The 12,296-nt window shown below is 53.8% G+C and overlaps 1 protein-coding gene across 1 annotated transcript in view; it reads left to right on the top strand.

Moving 5' to 3' along the window:
- FBXL18 (F-box and leucine rich repeat protein 18) overlaps positions 1 to 12,296 on the top strand; it is an 87,022-nt gene that overhangs the window by 69,341 nt on the left and 5,385 nt on the right. The window lies entirely within an intron of this gene.

Genomic DNA, 12,296 nt, shown 5'->3' with positions numbered 1-12,296 from the left:
GAAGGAACCCATTTTCAGAATCCATTTCCTCCCTGTCAATTACAGGGAAATCAGAAGAGAGAGACAATGCCAGAAAAAAACAAAACAAAACAAAACAGAAAGCCCTCCACAAACCATTAAAACATCCCCTCTCCCCGGCACTCCACCCTGGCCTCAGCATTGTTTTCCAGAGATTTCTTGGGTGAGAAGAATGAAATTCAGTTCAAAGAAATGTTTACGGAAAACAGTGTCCAGTGTCCAGTGCTGGCGGGGCAGTGGGGTCCTCTCCTGGGAGGAGCCTCGGCCTGTTGGGGGGACGGCTCTGAGAGTCCCCTCCTGTGTCCCCCATGGGGTTGGGCACTGCAGGGAGCACTGCAGGTCGAGGGAGCAACGCTCAAGGTCAGTGCCCAGCAAGCTGAGGTAGGAGGCTCCGGGTATCCGAGAGCAGCCAGACCTCCTAGGGAGATGGGCGGGTGGCCACAGCCTGGGTTGCTTCTAATGACAGGAGTTTGCTCTTGCACAGTGCTGGAGGCCAGCAGTCCGAACTCAAGGTGTGGGCAGGGCTGGCTCCTTCTGGAGGCCGTCGGGGAGGCTCCGTTCCAGCCCTCCCTGCAGCTTCCCGAGGCTCCAGAAATCCTCGGTGTTCCCGGGCCTGTAGCTGCATCGCTCCCATCTGTCTCCGTCGTCACGTGGCCTTCTCTGTGCCTGTGTCCCCTCCTTTTCTTTTCTTTTTTCTTTCTTTTTTTTTTTTTTTTGAGATGGAGTTTCTCTCTGTCACCTAGGCTGGAGTGCAATGGAATGATCTCAGCTCACTGCAACCTCCACCTCCCAGGTTCAAGTGATTCTTCTGCCTCAGCCTCCTGAGTAGCTGGGACTACAGGTGCCCACCACCACGCCTGGCTAATTTTTTGTGTTTTTAGTAGAGACGGGGTTTCACCATGTTAGCCAGGATGGTCTCGATCTCCTGAACTCATGATCCCCCCGCCTTGGCCTCCCAAAGCGGTGGGATTACAGGTGTGAACCAGCCCGCCCGGCCCCCCTCCTTTTCTTGGAAGGACACCGGTCACTGGATTTAGGGCCCATCCTAAGCCCAGGATGGTCTCATCTTGAGATATTTAACCAATGACACCTGCAAAGATCCTGTTTCCAAATAAGGTTACATTCTGAGGTCACAGGTGGACAGGAAGTTTTGGGGGAACATCATCCAACCCCCTGCAATGGGAAAATTGACATGCAACTATTTTTTGTTGTTGTCGTTGTTTTTGTTTTGAGAAGGAGTCTCCCTCTGTTGCTCTGTCGCCCAGGCTGGAGTGCAATGGCACAATCTCGGCTCACTGAAGCCTCCACCTTCCGGGTTGAAGAGATTCTCCTGCCTCAGCCTCCCGAGTAGCTGGGACTACAGGTGTCTGCCATCACGCCTGGGTAATTTTTGTTTTTGTTTTTTGAGATGGAACCTCGCTCTGTCACCCAGGGTGGAGTGCAATGGTGTGATCTTGGCTCACTGCAGCCGCCGCCTCCCAAGTTCAAGCAATTCTTCTGCCTCAGCCTCCCAAGTAGCTGGGATTACAGGTGTCCACCACCATGCCCAGCTAATTTTTTTACTTTTAGTAGAGACGGGGTTTCACCATGTTGGCCAGGCTGGTCTTGAGCTACTGACCTCAAATGATCTGCCTGCCTCGGCCTTCCATAGTGCTGGGATTACAAGCATGAGCCACCGTGCCTAGCCAAATTTTTGTATTTTTAGTAGAGACAGGGTTTCACCATGTTGGCCAAGCTGTCTCAAACTCCTGACCTCAAGTGATCCACCCGCCTGAGCCTCCCGAAGTGCTGGGATTACAGGTGTGAGCCATTGTGCCCATTTTTTTTTTTTTTTTTTTGAGACCGAGTCCTGCTCTGTCGCCCAGCCTGGAGTGCAGTGGTGCGATCTCGGCTCACTGCAAGCTCCGCCTCCTGGGTTCACACCATTCTCCTGCCTCAGCCTCCCAAGTAGCTGGACTATAAGTGCCCGCCACCACGCCCAGCTAATTTTTTTGTATTTTTAGTAGAGACGGGGTTTCACCATGTTAGCCAGGATGGTCTCGATCTCCTGACCTTGTGATCTGCCCGCCTTGGCCTCCCAAAGTGCTGGGATTACAGGCGTGAGCCACCACACCTGGCCATTTTTTTTTTTTTTTTTTTTTTAAAGACAGGGTCTCACTGTGTCTCCCAGGCTGGAGTACAGTGGCACAATCAAGGCTCACTGCAGCCTTGAACTCCCAGGCTCAAGAGATCCTCCTGCCTGAGCCTCCTCAGTAGCTGGGATTGCAGGTGCATGCCACCACACCCAGCTAGTTTTTAAATTTTTTGTAGAGAAGGGGTCTTGCTATGTTGCCCAGGCTGGTCTCCAACTCCTGAGCTCCAGTGCTCCTCCCACCTCATCCTCCAGAGTAGCTGGGACTACAGGTGTGCACCACCACACCTGGCTAGTTTTTCAATATTTTGTAGAAATGGGGTCTCGCCGTGTTGCCTAGGCTGGTCTTGAACTCCTGGCTTCAAGTGATCCTCCTGTCTCGGCCTCCCAAAGTGCTGGGGTTACAGGTGTGAGTCGCTGTGCCTGGCCCACCTACTGTGTTCATTCCCTAGTGCTGCGGTTACAAATGCCCACATGCTGGGTGGCTTCAGCAGCAGAAACCTATTGTCTTACAGCTCTGGAGGCCAGAAGTCCCAGATCAAGGTGCAGGCAGGGTTGGCTCCTTCTCTAGTCTCTCAGGGAGAATCCTTCCCAGGCCTCTCTCCAGCCTCTGGTGACTGTGGGCCACGCTTGGCGCTCCTGGGCCCGTCGCTGCCTCTCTGCAGTCTCTGTCCTGGCCGTCAGGCACTCGTTACGTGGGAGTGCGCTCCGTGTCTCTTAAGGACGGGAGTCATTGGATTTAGGGCTCACTCTAATCAGGCACGCTTATCTCGAGAGCCTTACCTTAATTCCATCTGCAGAGTCCGTTATTCCCAGTGAGAGCCTATCTGAGGTTCCAGTGGACATGTCTTTTCGGGGGACACCCTCCAACCCCCTACCGTGCTTATCTGTGGGTGGCTGGGTGACCCACCGTCCCAGGGATGAGAGGGTGCCTGGATGGAAGGTGTTCAGTGAGAAAACTGGGGCATTCCCGGGCACGCCGGGTTGGTCGGTCCCAGGGGCATTGAGTAGGGACTGGGATGTGGGTTTTGTAGCCTCAGTGGTAGGCAACACTTCCGAATGGAAGGAGGGGTTCTGGGTGGGAGGAGGGGGACCTGCTGCCCACCGAGGGCCCCTCAAGGACACAGGCTCTGAGCTCAGGTCTGCCTTGGGCAACTCCCTTTTACTTCTAGAGCTGAAAGCCCCACCCATAGAAGGGGCAGCTGGTGTGGGTGCTGGGGGCTCCGAGATGAGGGTAGGGAGCTCCTGGTATAGGGTGGGCACACGTCACCCCTGTGGGCCCCGAGGGAGATGCCTGGGGGGTTTTTGGAAGCCTCCCGGTGAGGGCTAAAAATGGTCCCAATTAAAATGGGAAGCTGGCAGAGCCTGGGGCCAGAAGCTTGCATCTTCCTTGGCAAGTTTGATTCTTTTAAATCCCCAGAAGGGATTAGGTCTCCAGGGACAGCCTGGTTCCAGGATGATGGCAACCAAATTAAACCGCACAAGGTGCCCTCTCCAGGTGGACGGATCGCTGCAGGGGTGAAGCCTGTCTGGCCTCCACACCCATGTGGCCCACCCAGGAGTGAAGGTCGAAGGTGCCCTCTCGGGGCATCCCGGGGGGGTAGAGGCAGTGGTGCAGCATGACTTGAGGGGGGGGTGGTGAGGAGGGGTGTCAGCTCCAGAACGTGTCCCTGGAACAGATGCAGCTCAGGTACGAGGCTATGGTTGTCAGTGATACTTTGCATGGGATGCAGTTGGACTGCAGGGCCGTGGGGACATCACTGTGGCCGCGGAGCAAAGTACCCACGCAGATCCCCAAAGATCCCCCTCCCTTTTATTTTTCATTTAAAAAATGATGGTAAAATAGGCCGGGTGCAGTGGCTCAAGCCTGTAATCCAGCACTTTGGGAGGCTGAAGCTGGCAGATCTTGAGCCCAGGAGTTTGAGACCAGTTTGGTCAACATGGTGAAAATCCATCTCTACTAAAAATACAAAAATTAGCCCGGTGTGATAGCGGGTGTCTGTAGTCCCAGCTGCTTGGGTGGCTTGGGCCGGAGGATTGTTTGAGGCCAGGAGTATCGAGACTTTGTCTCTATAAAAAGATCAAAAATTAGTTGGGCGTGGCGGTGCATGCCTGTAGTCCCAGCTACTCAGGAGGATGAGACAGGAGGATCGCTTGAGCCCGGGAGGTTGAGGCTGCAGTGAGCTATGATTGCACCACTATACTCCAGCCTGGGTGACAGAGGGAGACCCTGTCTCTAAAAATAGTAATAATAAAAAGGAAGAAAAGAAAGAAAAAAAAGGAAGCAAGCCTTTAGCATCAGCCGAGTCATGGTGGCTGCTGTTTTCCAAGCCAGACCCTGTGCTGAACATGTTTTCCTGTCTTCCCAAATTTCCCTGGCAGGCTGGGAGGTGCTCTGTCTGTGGGGAGGAAATGGGGTTCAGAGGAGCTGGGGGTCCACTCTGGGTCACACTGCAAGCTGGGGGCTGAGCTGGGATGGGAAACCCTTAGGCAGATGTTGGCCCCAGGCCACTTGCAGGCAGTCGCCTATGACAGCTGCTGCCTGACAGATCACACAGCAGAGCACAGCTGCCCAGGGCTGCAGCAGGGACTGGGGACCCAGAGCCCGCGGGAGAGGGTCTTACCTGCCCAACCCAGGGAGGGCTTCTCTGGGGAGGTGTCCCTCATGCTGGGCCTTTTGGGATGACAAGAGAAGTCAGGGTGGGCGACGGGAAGGGTTTTCCAGGAAGAGGGAATGGCAGGAAGGGAGTTCCAGGAGGCTGGGACGTGGGATGTGCCAGGGACCAGTGCTGCCCAAGCTTTGGCTGTGGGGGCAGGGAGGGGGGTGGTAGAGGAAGGAGAGGCTGGGCTGGGGTAGGGAGACCTGGTGGAGGGTCGGCCAGCCTTGGCAGCAACCCTGGGGGAAAGAGGGGCTGCTATGGAGCTGTGGGGACCACCACCCACTCTGGGAGGGTCTGGAAGATAGGGCAGGTGTGTACGAGGAAGGCCTCTGAGACCCTCTTAGCCCCATTTCCAGCAGCCAGGCCTTGGTTTCCTGTTCCCAACAGTGAGGGCTCACCACTGCTGAGGGCTGTGCCTTTTTTTTTTCTTTTTTTTTGGTAATTGATGTAAAATTCCCATGACATAAAATTCACAGGCTGGCAAGGTGGCTCAGGCTTGTAATCCAAGCACTTTGGGAGGCCAAGGAGGGAAAATCGCTTGAGCCCAGGAGTTTTGAGACCAGCTTGGGTAACATGGCAAAGCCCTGTCTCTATAAAAAAATTCACAAAATTAGCCAGGCACGGTGGCGCACGCCTGTAGTCCCAGCTACGCGGGAGGCTGAGGTGGGAGGATCTCTTGAGCCCAGGAGTTTGAGGTTGCAGTGAGCCAAGATCACACCACTACCGCACTCCAGCCTGGGTGACAGAGCAAGACCTCAAAAAATAAAATTCCCCATTTCAAAGCGAACAAATCAGTGGCAGTTAAAACATTCACAGTGCTGTGCACGCACCACCTCTATCTAGTTCTAAGACGTTTCCATTGCCCCCAAAGGAACCCCGTATCTGTTAAACACTCACTCCCACAGGCCCCTGGCAACCCCCAGTCAGCTTCTGTTATTTGCCTATTCTAGACATTTCATATAAATGGGATCATTTTATAGGTGACCTTTTGTGTCTGGCTGGAATGTTTTCGAGGCACACCCATGGCATAGCACAGATCAGGACTTTGCTCCTTTTTAAGGCTGAATCATATTCCCAAGTATGAAAATACCACAACTGGGCCGGGCGCGGTGGCTGACACCTGTAATCCCAGCACTTTGAGAGGCCAAGGCAGGTGGATCACCTGAGGTCAGGAGTTTGAGACCAGCTTGGCCAACATGGTGAAATCCCGTCTCTACTAAAAATACAAAAATGAGCTGGGTGTGGTGGTGCACACCTGTAATCCCAGCTACTTGGGAGGCTGAGGCAGGAGAATTGCTTGAACCCGGGAGGTGGAGGTTGCAGTGAGCCGAGATCGAGCCACTACACTCTGGCTTGGGTGACAGAGAGACTCCATCTCAAAAAAAAAATTAATAAGCCACAACTGGTCCATCCCTCTGTTGCTGGACGTTGGGCTGCCCCATGTGCCACTATTGAGCAGTTCTTATTGCCAGGACGTTCTTTTGTCATAGAGGGCAGCCCAGCCTCCCTCCGACACCTCCCTATCTGTTCCTGTGACTGGGGTGGTGTCTAGGGTTTTGAGAGGTGAATGGGGTTCTCTCCCGATCAGATCTTAGCCTTTAAGCCCAATGCCACTTCTGCCACCATGTTGGGGTGCACCTACTGGGCATAGCACCCACTGTGTACCAGTCAGGGGTGGGACCCATGCAGGGTGGGGATGGCAGTGCCTGCACAGGTGGGTGAGCGGGGCTTCTCGTGAAGCAAGCATGATGGTGCCACCTTCTCAGGACCATGCACCCACAGCCCACACTCCTTTCTGGTTTGAGGCTAAGTCCAGGACCATGGGTGGGGCACGCTGCTGGACGCCTGTCACGTCCTCACTCTGGCCCTTCAGGTGCTGTTGACTCCTTGGGCCCCTCTGTTCCCCACCCCCGAGCCATCATCCCCTGCACCTGTGGGAATTCCAGGGCCCCAGCCCTGCCCTTGAGCCCTAGGGCCCCGATGGCTCTGATGACCGTGGGGTCATAAGTGGGTCAGTGAAGGCCTGCCCATTCCCAGCTCTGCGCCAGCCCAGCTCACCCAGCACCCAGGTCCTACCCCAAAGGGGTCTCAGTCTCGGGGGAGGAAGACAGCTGAGGAAGTGGACCCCAGGAGCCCCAGGAGGGGCTGAGGGGCTGGAGACAGTGAAGACTTTCCAAGCAGGGGAAGCCATGTTCCCAGCACGGGGGTCAGACAGGCAAACACCTGCTGGATCCATGGCGGGGAGAGGGGGCAGGGGGGCCTCAGGCTCAGGGAGGGCAGTTCCTGGCAGAACCCGCCTGGCCCAGCTAGACTTCCCGGCAGCCAGGTGGGGGCGGGGCGGGGGGCTCTCTGCACCCTGGGGTGTGGGTACAGGGCCCAGGGCACTATCAGAGGGATGAGAGCGGAACCAGCAGTGCCCACCCCAGTCCCTGCTGGCTGTTGCCCCTTGTACCAGACATGCCTTGTCCCCCCAAGACACTAAGGGCTGGGGCTCTGGGGGTGAGAGGTGGGCACATCCCATTCCTGGCCTCTCACCCTCTTACTCTGCCAGATGGGGTTGTTTTTTTTTTTTCCCTAGAGACAAGGTCTCAAGAGGCCAGGCATGATGGCTCATGCCCGTAATCCCAGCACTTTGGGAGGCTGAGGTGGGAGGATTGCTTGAAGCCTGGAGTTTGAGACGAACATAGTGAGACCCCCATCTCTACAAAAAAAAAAAAAAAAAAATTAGCTGGGCGTGGTCATGGGTGCCTGCAGTCCCAGACACTTGAGAGACTGAGGTGGGAGGATGGCTTGAGCCTGGGAAGTTGAGGCTGCAGCGAGCTGTGATTGCACCACTGCAATCAGCTTTTATTTTTATTTTTTGGGATAGGGTCTTGCTCTGTCACCCAGGCTGGAGTATAGTAGTGCAAACATAGCTCACTTTGGTAGAGACAGGGTTTTGCCATGTTGGCCAGGCTGGTCTCGAACTCCTGTCCTCAAGTGACCCGCCTGCCTCGGCCTCCCAAAGTGCTGGGATTCCAGGTGTGAGCCACTGGCCCTGGCCTTTATTTTTAAAAAAGAAGAAAAACAACAGAGGAATGCTAAGGATGACTGGCACCACGAGAAGCCAGGAAGAGACAAGGAGAGAGTCCACCCAGAGACTTGGAAGGCCACGGCCCTGCCAACACCCTGATCTCAGAATTCTGACCTCCAGGACACAGTAAATTTCTGATTTTTTTTTCTTTTTTTTGAGATTGGGTCTTCCTGTCACCCAGGCTGGAGTACAGTAGCGTGATCACAGCTCACTGCAGCCTTGACCTCCCGGGCTCAAGACATCCTCCTGCCTCAGCCTCCTGAGTAGCTGGGACTGCAGTTGTAAGCCACCGTGTCCAGCCAGTTTCTGTTGTTTGAAGCCCCCAGTGAGTGCAGCTTTGTTACGGCAGCCACAGGACACTAACGCAGATCTGGAGGGGGACCTGGGCAGAGGTGGGGGACAGCTCTGGAGCCTGAGGCTACCTCCTCTGGCTTCTCAGGGGAGCAGGTGAGCATGCATGTGTGTGAGTGCATGTATGTATGTGCCCGAGTGTGGGTTTCTGATGTGCTTGGGGAAGGTTCAGGTTCCCAGAAGAGGCTTAAATACCAACATCAAAGCAGGAGCTAGACCGGCAGAGCTGCATTGCAGACAAAACAAAGGACTGGTGGCTGCTATTTTAAACCAGGGCCCCTGGCCAGCCCTGTCCTGGCCTCTTCACCCTGTGTCTGAGGTGGTGTGGGGCTGGGTGGGTATTTAGTGTGGCAGGAGTCAGCATGGCACGGAGGTGGGCAACTTGCCCACAAATCCCCCTGGCTCCTGCTAAAGCCCTGTGGGGGCTTTCAGTCCCAGGAGCAGCGGCCACTGAGGCCCATGAGATACCCTTCCAGAGGGCTGTCAGCCTTGTCACTGGCTTTTTCTCACGATGTTGGCAGGGCTGGAGCACGTCAGACTGGCATGGATTCTCCCAGTCAGGCGTAGGTGAAAGGTGCTCTGGCCTGGTTCAGCCCCTCCACCCCTTTAAGCATCATCCCACACTGGACTCAGTGGCCCCACTAGTGACTAGTGCTGTGCTTCAAATTGCTACAAAATGTAGCACTTTAGAACCATCCCCTTATTTTGCTCACAATTTTGCGGGTCAGAAAGTCAGGACGGGCTCAGCTGGGTGGTTTTCTCCTGGGGGTTACTCATGCAGTGAAAGCCAGCACCGCCGGATGCTACAGTTATCTGTAGTGCAAATGCTACATAAGTGAGCGACTACACATCTCTTCCCAAGTCTGAGTTCAGTGACATTACGTTGGTAGCTTGAAGCTGGGAGAATTTACACCACAGACATTGGCAGAGGCTACACGTCAGGTTCTCTCCTTATCCCCCACCCCCATCTCAGGCTGAAGCCACCTGAGAACTTGTTAAACATTGATCAGTGTCTCATTGCTGTGGTCCCCACATGGGCAGGTCTGGAAAATGTGTGAAACCGGGTTCTGCACCTGTTGGAGTTTTTTTTGTTTTTTGACAGTCTCACTCTGTGGCCCAGGCTGGAGTGCAGTGGCATGATCTTGGCTCACTGCACTGCAACCTCCAACTCCTGGGTTCAAGCAATTCTCCTGTCTCAACCTCCCGAGTAGCTGGGACTACAGGCACATGCCACCAGGCCCAGCTAATTTTTGTATTTTTAGTAGAGACAGGGTTTCACCATGTTGGTCAAGCTGGTCTCGAATTCCTGACCTGAGGTGATCCGCCTGCCTCAGCCTCCCAAAGTGCTGGGATTACAGGCGTGAGCCACCACGCCCGGCCTGCACCTGTTGGAGTTTTATGAAGCATAGCCTCAGATATCCTCTTCTGCCAAACCCTGTGTTTTAGCTATTTTTTTTTTTATTTTTTAGAGAGTCTCACTTTGTTGCCCAGGCCAGAGTGTAGTGGTGCAATCATAGCTTGCTGCAGCCTCCAATGCTTGGGCTCAAGTGGTCCTCCTGCCTTAGCCTCCCAAGTAGCTGGACTACAGGTGTGAGCTGCCACACCCAGCTAATTCTTTTTGTTTGTTTTTGTGGAGACAAGGTCTTGCTATGTTGACCTGGCTGGTCTCAAACTCCTAGCCTCAAGCTATCTTCCTGCCTTGGCCTCAAAGAATGCTGGGTTTACAGGTGTGAACCACTGTGCCCAGCTGACCACACCTTTTTCTTTTTCTTTTTTTTTAAAGATAATGTCTTGCTCTGTCACCTAGGCTGGAGTGCAGTGGCATGATCATGGCTCACTGCAGCCTCGAACTCTGGGCACAAGAGAGCCTCCTGAGTAGCTAGGACTACAGGAGTGCACCACCATACCTGGCTAATTTTTTTTTTTTATAGATGGGATCTTGCTATGTTGCCCAGGCTGATCTCAAATTCCTGGGCTGAAAGGATCTCTCTGCCTTGGCCTGGCAAAGCGCTGGGATTACAGGCATGAACCACTGTGCCCAGATGACCCCATCTTTCAATAGGAGGAACTTTTTAGGGCTGTGTTCTCATGCCACCACAACCCAGGGGGCCAGATTAGCTGAGGACGTGTCCTCTAAGCCCTTCTGTGTCCCTTCTGTTTTCAGTTTCTCTTCTCTATGAGTATCTCTGTCTCCTTTCCTTGGAGGTGACAGAGGGCACCCATGTGCCCAGGCTCACCTGGCAGTGGGTGACACCAGTGGGTGACAATGTGGATGGCCCGCCATGCCAGACACTCACTCCAATGCCCATTTTACAGATGAGAAGACTGAGTACTGAGTGGCCAGGTAGACTGAGCAGGATCGCAGAGGGAGGATTTGTTCCTGGGCCAATCCCCTTGTTTCCCATCCATGTTCCCTATCCTTGGCAACTTGGGGGACAAAGACCTATTCAGGCCCCGCCACCTCCAGCCAGACCCATCTTCCAGAGCAGCTGAGCCTCGGTGGCTTGGGGCTGGGTCACAGCCCCCGACTGATGGTGAACTGGCCTGACAGGTAATTTGTACCTTGCATAGGAAGATGCGGTCATTGCCGGAAGAGAACCGAAACCAGCCATGAATAATTCCTGCGCTTTCAACAAAAACACCAATACAATGAAAGTTAAATAAATACGTTCAAGCCACCCAGGCGTGAAGGGTAAAAGACACAGCGAAAATCATCTGAGCCAGCTCCTGTGAGCAGAGGCACTGGGGTCCTGGTCCTTGTGGAGGTTGGCTGGGCTCCAGCTTGTGGGGAGCAGGTTGGCCTCTGCGGACTGAGAGGGGCCACAGCTCTCTTCCCTGCCCCAGATCTGGCATGTGACCTGCGAGACAGGCAGCCCCGCTGGGAGGCTTCCAGGCCTTGGCCTAGGCTGTTCTTTAAGCCTGGAATGCCCTCTGTGCCTTCTCTGCCTAGCAAACTCCTATTCATCCTTGAAAACCCTACCGAGATGACATCACTTCATTCATTCATTGAATGGACATTCACTGAGGTCTGATGGGCCAGGCATGGGGGAGAGAGTGACAGAATAAAGGGAGGGACACGCCTGTCATCACAGCACTTTTGAAGGCCAAGGCAGGAAGATCGCTTGAGGCCAGGAGTTTGAGACCAGCCTGGGCAACATAGTAAGACCCTGTCTCTCCAAAAAATAAAAAATTAGCTGGGTGTGGTGGCACACGCCTGTAGTCCCAGCTACCCAGGAGGCTGAGGTGGGAGGATCGCTTGAGCCCAGGAGATTGGGGCTGCAGTGAGCTGTGATTGTACCACTGCACCCCAGCCTGGGTGACAAGTGAGACCCTGTCTCAAAAAGTAAAATAAAACAATAAAATGAAGAGCCTCTGATATAGGCTGAATTATGTCCCTCGCAAATTCATATGTTGAAGTCCTAACCCCTAATTCCTCTGAGTGTGACTGTATTTGGAAATACGGTCTTTAAAAGAGACGATTAAATTAAAAGGAAGTTATTAGGTTGGGCCCTAATCCAATATGCCTGATGTCCTTATAAGAAGAGGAGATTAGGACACAGACACGCACAGAGGGACGACCATGTGAGGACGTAGGAGAAGACGGCATTTACAAGCTAAGGAGAGAGGCCTCAGGAGGAACCAGCCCTTCCCACTCCTTGATCTCGAACTCCAGTCTCCAGAACTGTAAGGCAATTAAGTTTCAGTTGTGTAAACCACCCAGTTTTTATTCTGGGGACCCTGGGAAGCTCACACAGCCTCACAGGCTTGTAGAGGTGACAAGCATGTTGGGAATATCAGAATATTATTCAGCCCTGAAGAGGAAGGAAATTCTGCCACCCGCTGTGATATGGACAAACCCTGAGGACATTATGCTGAGTGAATAAGCCAGACTAAAGGACAGATATTGTATGATTCCACTCATACGGGGTTCCTAGGGTTATTAAATTCATAGAGACAGAAAGTACAATAGCCAGGGGCTGGGAGAGGAGAATCGGGAGTGTTTAAAGGGGACAGGGTTTCAGTTTGGGAAGACAGAAAACAGCTCTGGAGATAGATGGTGGTG

This window comes from Gorilla gorilla, chromosome 6 (assembly GCF_029281585.2).
Source record: "Gorilla gorilla gorilla isolate KB3781 chromosome 6, NHGRI_mGorGor1-v2.1_pri, whole genome shotgun sequence".
Classification (NCBI taxonomy): domain Eukaryota; kingdom Metazoa; phylum Chordata; class Mammalia; order Primates; family Hominidae; genus Gorilla; species Gorilla gorilla.
Note: the sequence above shows the minus strand (reverse complement) of the source record. Positions and strands in the feature narration are given on the sequence as shown.